The following is an 11277-nucleotide window of genomic DNA, read 5'->3' on the forward strand; positions in this document are numbered from 1 at the left end:
GCTTGACAGCAAACCTAAAAGCTCTAGAACAAAAAGAAGCAAATACACCCAGGAGGAGTAGAAGGCAGGAAATAATCAAACTCAGAGCTGAAATCAACCAAGTAGAAACAAAAAGGACCATAGAAAGAATCAACAGAACCAAAAGTTGGTTCTTTGAGAAAATCAACAAGATAGATAAACCCTTAGCCAGACTAACAAGAGGACACAGAGAGTGCGTCCAAATTAACAAAATCAGAAATGAAAAGGGAGACATAACTACAGATTCAGAGGAAATTCAAAAAATCATCAGATCTTACTATAAAAACCTATATTCAACAAAACTTGAAAATCTTGAGGAAATGGACAATTTCCTAGACAGATACCAGGTACCGAAGTTAAATCAGGAACAGATAAACCAGTTAAACAACCCCATAACTCCTAAGGAAATAGAAGCAGTCATTAAAGGTCTCCCAACCAAAAAGAGCCCAGGTCCAGACGGGTTTAGTGCAGAATTCTACCAAACCTTCAGAGAAGACCTCATACCAATATTATCCAAACTATTCCACAAAATTGAAACAGATGGAGCCCTACCGAATTCCTTCTACGAAGCCACAATTACTCTTATACCTAAACCACACAAAGACCCAACAAAGAAAGAGAACTTCAGACCAATTTCCCTTATGAATATCGACGCAAAAATACTCAATAAAATTCTGGCAAACCGAATTCAAGAGCACATCAAAACAATCATCCACCATGATCAAGTAGGCTTCATCCCAGGCATGCAGGGATGGTTTAATATACTGAAAACCATCATCGTGATCCATCATATAAACAAACTGAAAGAACAGAACCACATGATCATTTCATTAGATGCTGAGAAAGCATTTGACAAAATTCAACACCCCTTCATGATAAAAGTCCTGGAAAGAATAGGAATTCAAGGCCCATACCTAAACATAGTAAAAGCCATATACAGCAAACCAGTTGCTAACATTAAACTAAATGGAGAGAAACTTGAAGCAATCCCACTAAAATCAGGGACTAGACAAGGCTGCCCACTCTCTCCCTACTTATTCAATATAGTTCTTGAAGTTCTAGCCAGAGCAATCAGATAACAAAAGGAGATCAAAGGGATACAGATCGGAAAAGAAGAGGTCAAAATATCACTATTTGCAGACGACATGATAGTATATTTAAGTGATCCCAAAAGTTCCACCAGAGAACTACTAAAGCTGATAAACAACTTCAGCAAAGTGGCTGGGTATAAAATTAACTCAAATAAATCAGTTGCCTTCCTCTATACAAAAGAGAAACAAGCCGAGAAAGAAATTAGGGAAACGACACCCTTCATAATAGACCCAAATAATATAAAGTACCTCGGTGTGACTTTAACCAAGCAAGTAAAAGATCTGTACAATAAGAACTTCAAGACACTGAGGAAAGAAATTGAAGAAGACCTCAGAAGATGGAAAGATCTCCCATGCTCATGGATTGGCAGGATTAATATAGTAAAAATGGCCATTTTACCAAAAGCAATCTACAGATTCAATGCAATCCCCATCAAAATACCAATCCAATTCTTCAAAGAGTTAGACAGAACAATTTGCAAATTCATCTGGAATAACAAAAAACCCAGGATAGCTAAAACTATCTCAACAATAAAAGGACTTCAGGGGGAATCACTATCCCTGAACTCAAGCAGTATTACAGAGCAATAATGATAAAAACTGCATGGTATTGGTACAGAGACAGACAGATAGACCAATGGAATAGAATTGAAGACCCAGAAATGAACCCACACACCTATGGTCACTTGATTTTTGACAAAGGAGCCAAAACCATCAAATGGAAAAAAGACAGCATTTTCAGCAAATGGTGCTGGTTCAACTGGAGGTCAACATGTAGAAGAATGCAGATCGATCCATGCTTATCACCCTGTACAAAGCTTAAGTCCAAGTGGGTCAAGGACCTCGACATCAAACCAGATACACTCAAACTAATAGATGAAAAATTAGGGAAGCATCTGGAACACATGGGCACTGGAAAAAATTTCCTAAACAAAACACCAATGGCTTATGCTCTAAGATCAAGAATCGACAAATGGGATCTCATAAAACTGCAAAGCTTCTGTAAGGCAAAGGACACTGTGGTTAGGAGAAAACGGCAACCAGCAGATTGGGAAAAGATCTGTACCAATCCTACAACAGATAGAGGCCTTATATCCAAAATATACAAAGAACTGAAGAAGTTAGACCGCAGGGAGACAAATAACCCTATTAAAAATGGGGTTCAGAGCTAAACAAACAATTCACAGCTGAGGAATTCCGAATGGCTGAAAAACACCTAAAGAAATGTTCAACATCTTTAGTCATAAGGGAAATGCAAATCAAAACAACCCTGAGATTTCACCTCACACCAGTGAGAATGGCTTAGATCAAAAACTCAGGTGACAGCAGATGCTGTCGAGGATGTGGAGAAAGAGGAACACTCCTCCATTGTTGGTGGGATTGCAGACTGGTAAAACCATTCTGGAAATCAGTCTGGAGGTTCCTCAGAAAATTGGACATTGAACTGCCTGAGGATCCAGCTATACCTCTCTTGGGCATATACCCAAAAGATGCCTCAACATATAAAAGAGACACGTGCTCCACTATGTTCATCGCAGCCTTATTTATAATAGCCAGAAGCTTGAAAGAACCCAGATGCCCTTCAACAGAGGAATGGATACAGAAAATGTGGTACATCTACACAATGGAATATTACTCAGCTATCAAAAACAACGAGTTTATGAAATTCGTAGGCAAATGGTTGGAACTGGAAAATATCATCCTGAGTGAGCTAACCCAATCACAGAAAGACATACATGGTATGCACTCATTGATAAGTGGCTATTAGCCCAAATGCTTGAATTACCCTAGATCCCTAGAACAAACGAAACTCAAGACGGATGATCAAAATGTGAATGCTTCACTCCTTCTTTAAATGAGGAAAAAGAATACCCTTGGCAGGGAAGGGAGAGGCAAAGATTAAAACAGAGACTGAAGGAACACCCATTCAGAGCCTGCCCCACATGTGGCCCATACATATACAGCCACCCAATTAGACAAGATGGATGAAGCAAAGAAGTTCAGACCGACAGGGGCCAGATGTAGATCGCTCCTGAGAGACACAGCCAGAATACAGCAAATACAGAGGCGAATGCCAGCAGCAAACCACTGAACTGAGAATAGGTCCCCTGTTGAAGGAATCAGAGAAAGAACTGGAAGAGCTTGAAGGGGCTCGAGACCCCAAAAGTACAACAATGCCAAGCAACCAGAGCTTCCAGGGACTAAGCCACTACCTAAAGACTATACATGGACTGACCCCATAGGTAGCAATGAATATCCTAGTAAGAGCACCAGTGGAAGGGGAAGCCCTGGGTCCTGCTAAGACTGAACCCCCAGTGAACTAGACTATGGGGGGAGGGCGGCAATGGGGGGAGAGTTGGGAGGGGAACACCCATAAGGAAGGGGAGGGGGGAGGGGGATGTTTGCCCGGAAACCGGGAAAGGGAATAACACTTGAAATGTATATAAGAAATACTCAAGTTAATAAAAAAAAAAAAAGAAATACTCAAGTTAATAAAAAAATGGGGTTCAGAACTAAACAAAGAATTCACAGCTGAGGAATGCCGAATGGCTGAGAAACACCTAAAGAAATGTTCAACATCTTTAGTCATAAGGGAAATGCAAATCAAAACAACCCTGAGATTTCACCTCACACCAGTCAGAATGGCTAAGATCAAAAACTCAGGTGACAACAAATGCTGGCGAGGATGTGGAGAAAGAGGGACACTCCTCCATTGTTGGTGGGATTGCAGACTGGTAAAACCATTCTGGAAATCAGTCTGGAGGTTCCTCAGAAAATTGGACATTGAACTGCCTGAGGATCCAGCTATACCTCTCTTGGGCATATACCCAAAAGATGCCTCAACATATAAAAGAGACACGTGCTCCACTATGTTCATAGCAGTCTTATTTATAATAGCCAGAAGCTGGAAAGAACCCAGATGCCCTTCAACAGAGGAATGGATACAGAAAATGTGGTACATCTACACAATGGAATATTACTCAGCTATCAAAAACAATGACTTTATGAAATTCATAGACAAATGGTTGGAACTGGAAAATATCATCCTGAGTGAGGTAACCCAATCACAGAAAAACACTCATGGTATGCACTCATTGATAAGTGGCTATTAGCCCAAATGCTTGAATTACCCTAGATGCATAGAACACATGAAACTCAAGACGGATGATCAAAATGTGAATGCTTCACTCCTTCTTTAAAAGGGGAACAAGAATACCCGTGGCAGGGAATAGAGAGGCAAAGATTAAAACAGACACAGAAGGAACACCCATTCAGAGCCTGCCCCACATGTGGCCCATACATATACAGCCACCCAATTAGACAAGATGGATGAAGCAAAGAAGTGCAGGTCGACAGGAGCCGGATGTAGATCGCTCCTGAGAGACACAGCCAGAATACAGCAAATACAGAGGCGAATGCCAGCAGCAAACCACTGAACTGAGAATAGGACCCCCGTTGAAGGAATCAGAGAAAGAACTGGAAGAGCTTGAAGGGGCTCGAGACCCCTTATGAACAACAATGCCAAGCAACTAGAGCTTCCAGGGACTAAGCCACTACCTAAAGACTATACATGGACTGACCCTGGACTCTGACCTCATAGGTAGCAATGAATATCCTAGTAAGATCACCAGTGGAAGGGGAAGCCCTTGGTCCTGCTAAAACTGAACCCCCAGTGAACGTGATTGTTGGGGGGAGGGCGGCAATGGGGGAGGGTGGGGAGGGGAACACCCATAAAGAAGGGGAGGTGGAGGGATTAGGGGGATGTTTGCCTAGAAACTGGGAAAGGGTTACATTCGAAATGTAAATAAGAAATACTCAAGTTAATAAAAAAAATAAAAATAAAAATAAAAATAAAATCTAGAACCCAGTATGCATCCCTGAAAACCAGTTCAAGAAAATGGACTGTCAGCCAGAGCTGCCAATCAGCAGATCTGGGTGATCCCTTCAGGTAACAGAGTAAGACTCTGCCTACTGAAGAAGAAGAAGACAAGAGCAGGGAGGATATAAAGTGAGCACAGGACTCTTGGAGGCCAGTGCACACATGCAGGTATGCAGGCAAACACTCGTACACATGAAATAAAAAATAAACAAATACAATATTAATAAATGTGAGAGAGGAGAGAAAAGATAGAGTGAGGAGGTGGGAGTGGCCATATATACATAAAACAAAAGCAGTAACTAGATTTTGAGATTAATATGTTAACCTGATAACTGAGCACATTATACAATCAGAAGAAAAATAAATCTCACTATGCCTATGACATAAAATCCCAAGAATCCAAGCATGAGGATCATAGTTTGACTACAAGCACTTGGAGATTACTCAATAGTGATTGTAATTATGATAGCACAGTTCTAAATTTGTTAAAGTCTTTTGACTATACACTGAAGAAAGCAGATGAAGTTTGCAATGCTTAAGTTATAAGATTAGTCAAAACGAGTCTGTTTTCAATACACACATTGTAGCATATGAGGCATTCTCTTTACTCATACTTAGCAGTTATTTGCAACACGCAGCATGATTTTCACAGTACCTTGTGATTTGAGCGTAGAATATTAAGAAAAATAGTTTTGTGGTGAGAGAAAGATGACTTGACCAAACCTTAGTAGGCTGCTCCAAACACTTTGGTACTGTGGTCTGATCACAGTTTTCCATTAGTCCTGGTGAAGTACCTTTTAAGGAAGTATGTTAAGTCAGCTCGGAGTCAGCATCTGATGTTCAAATCTCATGCTCTTACTTCTTCCTTAAAAGCAAAACCGACGTGGCAGTAATGAGACATGCTTGGTTCCAGCATTTGACAGGAGACCCATCTCACTCAAGAAAGCTTAAAAGGGAAATGGGACAGAGTAAGGGAAGGGAGGGGCTCCACTACAGGGCCAGCTGTGGGTGTGTCCTGAATGTTGAATCTATGTGAGGTAGTGACGTAAGGATGGGCTGTGGCAGCACAAAGTTGATTCTGGCTCCGCCCTAAAGAACAGGCAGCTCGTCAGGAAAATATTCAAAACATGAACACAGAGAGTTCTTGTTTCCAGCTTGTGTTGTGTATCAAATAATTTAAAATTAAATGAGTTAAATCTAAGTAAAATGTTAATTTCAGGTTTGTCGTCACACGTTTAAGTTCACACAAGCTGCCTATCAAGTGCTTAACTGTCCCCTTCTGCTCATGGTCACTGTTGTGGACAAAAGAGAGAGGTGATTTCCCTTCCTACAGATGATTTGGTCAGACAGAACTGGCGCAGGACTCAGGTCTGGGTCCCTTTCTGAAGAGGAATTGCAGATATATCAGTTAATCCCATCACCTGAGCTCTAACTGTAAGAACCACTTCCTGCTCTCACTGTACAGAGTGGCTCAGAATCCCAGGGGAAGAGAAAAGAACTTCTGCCAGTTAAGCTTGAATCACTGTGTCACTGTTTTCTCAACTACAAGCAAGTTGAGGGCAGTTTAACTGAACCGCATATCCTTTTCAGGGACCAATGTGTTTTGCTGAGGTTCTAAGCACACAGCCCTGATTGCTTTGAGTCCATGACCATCTGGATAATTACCTACACTTTCTTGCTAGACTTCTTCGAAACCTTTGGGTGCCATTTGTATGTGCTCAGTAAAATTATATTTTAGTCATCCCCTGGAATGTTCATCTTGGCAGATTTTTCTCTATTTCCAATACCTGCTACCCAGTCATTAAACCTATTCAAGAAAGTTGTCTGTAAGATGAGTAAAAGAATTAAAGGTCTGTGATATTATCGGCATGGTAGCGAGAAACGTCTTCTCTTAGCCGACAACAGCATCATCTACAACAACAAAATGTTTCATTTTATGGCTCCACTTATTTCCCAGAGGTCCATCTGTGAGGGAGGGAAAACACCTTTCATTGTGCTAACTGCTCCGTGCTCTGGGAAAGCAGACATGAAGCGCCTGAGATGGTCAAAAGCTGTCACTGGGGACCAGGGATTAGAACTTGGTCAGGGCAGCAAATAAAAAAATTTAAAAAGCTCTTAAAAGAACTTGACAAGGGAAGCTTAAATCTTATTTTAAAGCATTGGGTTGTACTCAGCCTTGAAAAATTCAATCCTCCGGAGGGCTATATCTCTCTAAGAAAGCTCCACGTAAGTTTATCATGTAGCCAACACCTAGACATGGGGCCTTGGAGACCACTAGGATAATATTTCCTCCGGATTAGCACTAAAGCTTGGGAGTGACATTTGTACGAGGCATACTTTAAACTCTGGGGCTTTTCTGATTATAAAATGATAATTCTGGGGGGTAGGGAAATGGTTACTGCAGAGGGAAGTCCCCGTGATTTATACATCTTGGCCATTCTTCCTTCTCACAGAATAGCTTACCGTGCTAAGTGTGTTCTGTGTTCCTTTTTGGTTTTAACTGCATTTGCTTTTAGATTATCTGGAAGCGAGAGCATATTTGTTCCGGTGTGTTTCTACTTCTTTAGTTTCACCTTGTCCACATGAATTATTACGTACATTCTTATGACTGGTGACACCAGCAATTAAACCACACCCACATCATAGACATACTCCTAGGACATGCCATCTCAGGCCAGAGCAACCCTGAGACTTTATTGTTTAGTTCTTCTCCGCACAGACTCAATGGGTCACTCTCAAGCACCAGCTCTCTGAGAAGCTGAAAAGTTGCTCCCGGTCTACTTGAACTGCATCCACCAAGATCTCTGGGATTACTGTGCAATCTTCTATCATTCTAGTTATAAAGTGTACTTCAGATGAATTAAATATCTAGTGACAGCCAAAGTCATAAACTCCTTGACTCCCTGGGGTGACTTTCCAGAATGATTTTATTAGTACTTTGGCCGGCATGTGTGTTTTGTGCCGTTATGAACACTGGCTGGTTTGGGAGTCATAATTTAAAATAATGTATTTCTCTACTTGAGCGTGTGCACACACCCCGGGTTCCTGGAAAATAGACCTAGCTGATTTACACTTGAGTCAAATGAAATCTAGTAACTTTTTTCCCTTTTCATAGCCATCAGCTGGGTTCCTAATATCTCTCTAAAGGATTATATAAAAGCCACCAGGATGAGGACCAAGGAAGGACTGAATCATAGCAGACCTGTCACCTATGCTGGGAAAAGGAGTGGGTTTGTGACTAAGTTGGAAAAATGATCATTATACAGAGAAATATCCATTTCAAACCAAACAAATCCTGAAACGGAACATCATAAGCCAGCTAGGAGAGGATGCTAATTGTTCTGCTGCTTTCCCATATCTTGTAGAACAAAGTGTACAGTTCTGGTGAGTCAGAAGCCATGGCTGGAATTTGCATCTAAGGCTTGTCCTTACCTTGTTTCTTGGACACCACTCATCCCCGGTCCTGTCATCATCTCCTACTCCTCGCCTACCTGGTCCCTGGAGATTTTTTATTAGGTTTCCAAGTAGTACAAAAGTTCTTCATGTACTCAGAAAAATATTGTCAAACTTAATGGAAGTTTAGGATACACAGTTTCAGAAAACAGTGATAATGGGAGTTGGTAAAGGTAAGTGATTCTCCTATAACATTTAAACATCAACGTTAACTAAGACGACAATGAAATAACACGACTATTTTAATATGATGATTGGAAGAAACATTCCAGCTCTGAAGAGTTACACTGGCAATTATTAAGAATGTGAAAAAGACTTATGGTAGAATATCTGCACAGTTCAGCTAAAAATTTGTAAGGTTGAGAGCACTTAGCCTCTTGGGAAAAATGAGCAAACCGTCAAGCAGTCGGAACTAGCAATATTGGTACATGGATTAATACTAATATCTACTGAAAATGATGCTTAATCGACCTGTTATACAGCAGTGCCTTCATTAAACTGTTTCTGATAGCCTCCCATAACTTGAATACTATATTAGATCGTAGTGATAAGTTGAGAAGAAAGCTAACCTTTATCTCCTATACTCGTGAGTCTAGTGAGGAGAGCAAAATGAAGCAGAACATACAAAAGTGTGTAAGTACATGTCTCTGTAATTAATCCTAGGAGGCAGGCATGTGCAATGCAAGGACAGTCTATCAAATTGGTAAGGATCTGCCCGAAAGCATCCCTGAGAAGTTGACCACAGAGCTCAAACACAAGAGATAAACAAGACTTAACTAGTGCTGGACAGAAAGGAGACTACTTCCTGTCAACATAATTTTGTCGCATGATTTCAGGGTTTTAGAGGTAATTGATTGGCTAATTGTTAAAAGTAAGAATGAAAAGGCATCAGAGAAAGCTCTGTAGACTGACAGGGCCATTTTGATGATTTTTCTTCCTCAGCAAAGCCCTGCTCAAGTGTCTTGCCTGGCTCTTTCCAAAGTTCTCCCCCATACCCTTCCCAAACCTTTACAACGTGGCTTTGCTCCTGTGGTTAATTAATTAAACAAGAAAGAAAAAGGAAGCCTTGTCTTGTTCTCTCTCTCTCTCTCTCTCTCTCTCTCTCTCTCTCTCTCTCTCTCTCTCTCTCTGTGTGTGTGTGTGTGTGTGTGTGTGTGTGTGTGAGAGAGAGAGAGAGAGAGAGAGAGAGAGAGAGAGAGAATGTGTGCTTATGCAAAGACCTATGGCTTAAGCAAGAAATAATCCACAAAAAGTTTTATAGACCATGTCAGAGAATTCTGTCTTAATTCCAAAAGCATAGCCAGTTGGGGTGTCTTAAGTAGAGAGTGGGGGTGGATAGGAGCTGACATCATGAGGTTTACATTTGGAAAGATTATCTATAATGTGGAAAACAGATGGAGGCAGTAAAATGATGAAAAGTTTTATTATGTAACTTCTCTATTAGAAATGTTTCTAAAATAAAGGGATTCTGTCACATTGCACTGAGGATGCTCTGATTATGAAGTATTTAAGTGCTGGGGCTATGCCAGTCACAAGATCAATTTATCTCAGAATACTGCCGCTTCTCTCTATTGTCTGCAAGCTACCACTGTTGCCACTCAAATGTTCAAAGCTGACAATCAGGCCATCATCGTCTCTTCCTTGCGTTCTAGCTGAGAGTCCTAATGGGCCTCTTCACTCCCACTCTTTGCCTGACTATAAACCTGTTTTCAACACTACAGGCAGGTGATCCTTTAGCAAGGAATTGAATTATCTGTCACCCATCTGCTCAAACCTCAACAGTGAATCTTCACTCCAACCACAGAACCACTCATGACTTATAAGGGCTTTGAAAGCCCTGCACGCTGTAGGCCCTATGAGTTCTCTGGGCCATCTCTTCAGTCCTCCCTGTGTGTGTCGTATCCAGACATATCAGTTTCTAAATTGTTCCTCAAACATAACAGATTTCCCAACACCATAGAGACTTTGTGCTAACTGCTTCTCAGCTATCAGCTTTTCACTAGAACTTAGCAAGGAAGAACCTCTCTCTTCGTTCAGGTGTTCTGCATAAAACATGCCTTATCATAGAGGGCTGTTCTGATTGCCCTGCTTAAAATGAGTGACATTCTGTCAACATCTCACTCCTATTCCTCCTGCACAGTTATATTTTAAGATTATCTTTGGGAACGTCGGGTAAGTAAGTATGGTGGTTTGAATATGCTTGGACGCAGGGAGTGGCATTATTAGGAGGTGTGGCCCTGTTAGAGGAAGTGTGTCACTGTGGGGATGGGTTTTAAGACTCTCCTAGGTACATGGGAGACAGTCTTCTCCTGTTGCCCTTAGAACAAGATGTAGAACTTTCAGCTCTTCCAACACCATGCCTGCCTCAATGCTGTGACACTTCTTGCCATGAGGATAATGGACTGAACCTCTGAACCTAAAGGCCAGCCCCAATTTAATGTGGTCCATTATAAAAGTTGCCTTGGTCATGGTGTCTCTTTACAGCAATGGAAACCCTAAGATAATAAGAAGTGCTGAGAGCACGAGAAATAGTCTTTGTTGCCTGAGGCCTCCATCCTGCTTGGTGTCCCCATTGGGGGCGGTGGGTTAGAAGGCATGGAATCAATGACACAGATTCAAGGAGCAAGTAAGAATGCAGCAACAAGATCATTTATTAATTCTTGGGAGTGTCCTTTATACCCTCCACCGGTGTCCCATTGGTCCCAAGCAAGTGTGTCTTCCAAGTGGCAGTTCCTGATTGGCTTTTACTGTCTGCATCACCAATCTCTAGGCTCTCAGGAAGGCTTCAGTTTGACTTTCATGTGGAAGTCACCTAAATAGCCTTCCTGTTCCTCC

General features: G+C 41.4%; 1 protein-coding gene across 1 annotated transcript in view; it reads right to left on the reverse strand.

Moving 5' to 3' along the window:
- The window catches only part of Ntmt2 (N-terminal Xaa-Pro-Lys N-methyltransferase 2), a 41482-nt gene extending 35530 nt beyond the window's left edge, over nucleotides 1–5952 (reverse strand). Inside the window, exon 1 of the mRNA NM_001376860.1 lies at nucleotides 5784–5952. The gene's annotated coding sequence lies outside the window, so the exon portion shown is untranslated. The remainder of the gene's footprint in view (nucleotides 1–5783) is intronic.
- Between the last annotated feature and the right edge of the window lie 5325 nt (nucleotides 5953–11277).

This window comes from Rattus norvegicus, chromosome 13 (genome assembly GCF_036323735.1).
Source record: "Rattus norvegicus strain BN/NHsdMcwi chromosome 13, GRCr8, whole genome shotgun sequence".
Taxonomy (NCBI): domain Eukaryota; kingdom Metazoa; phylum Chordata; class Mammalia; order Rodentia; family Muridae; genus Rattus; species Rattus norvegicus.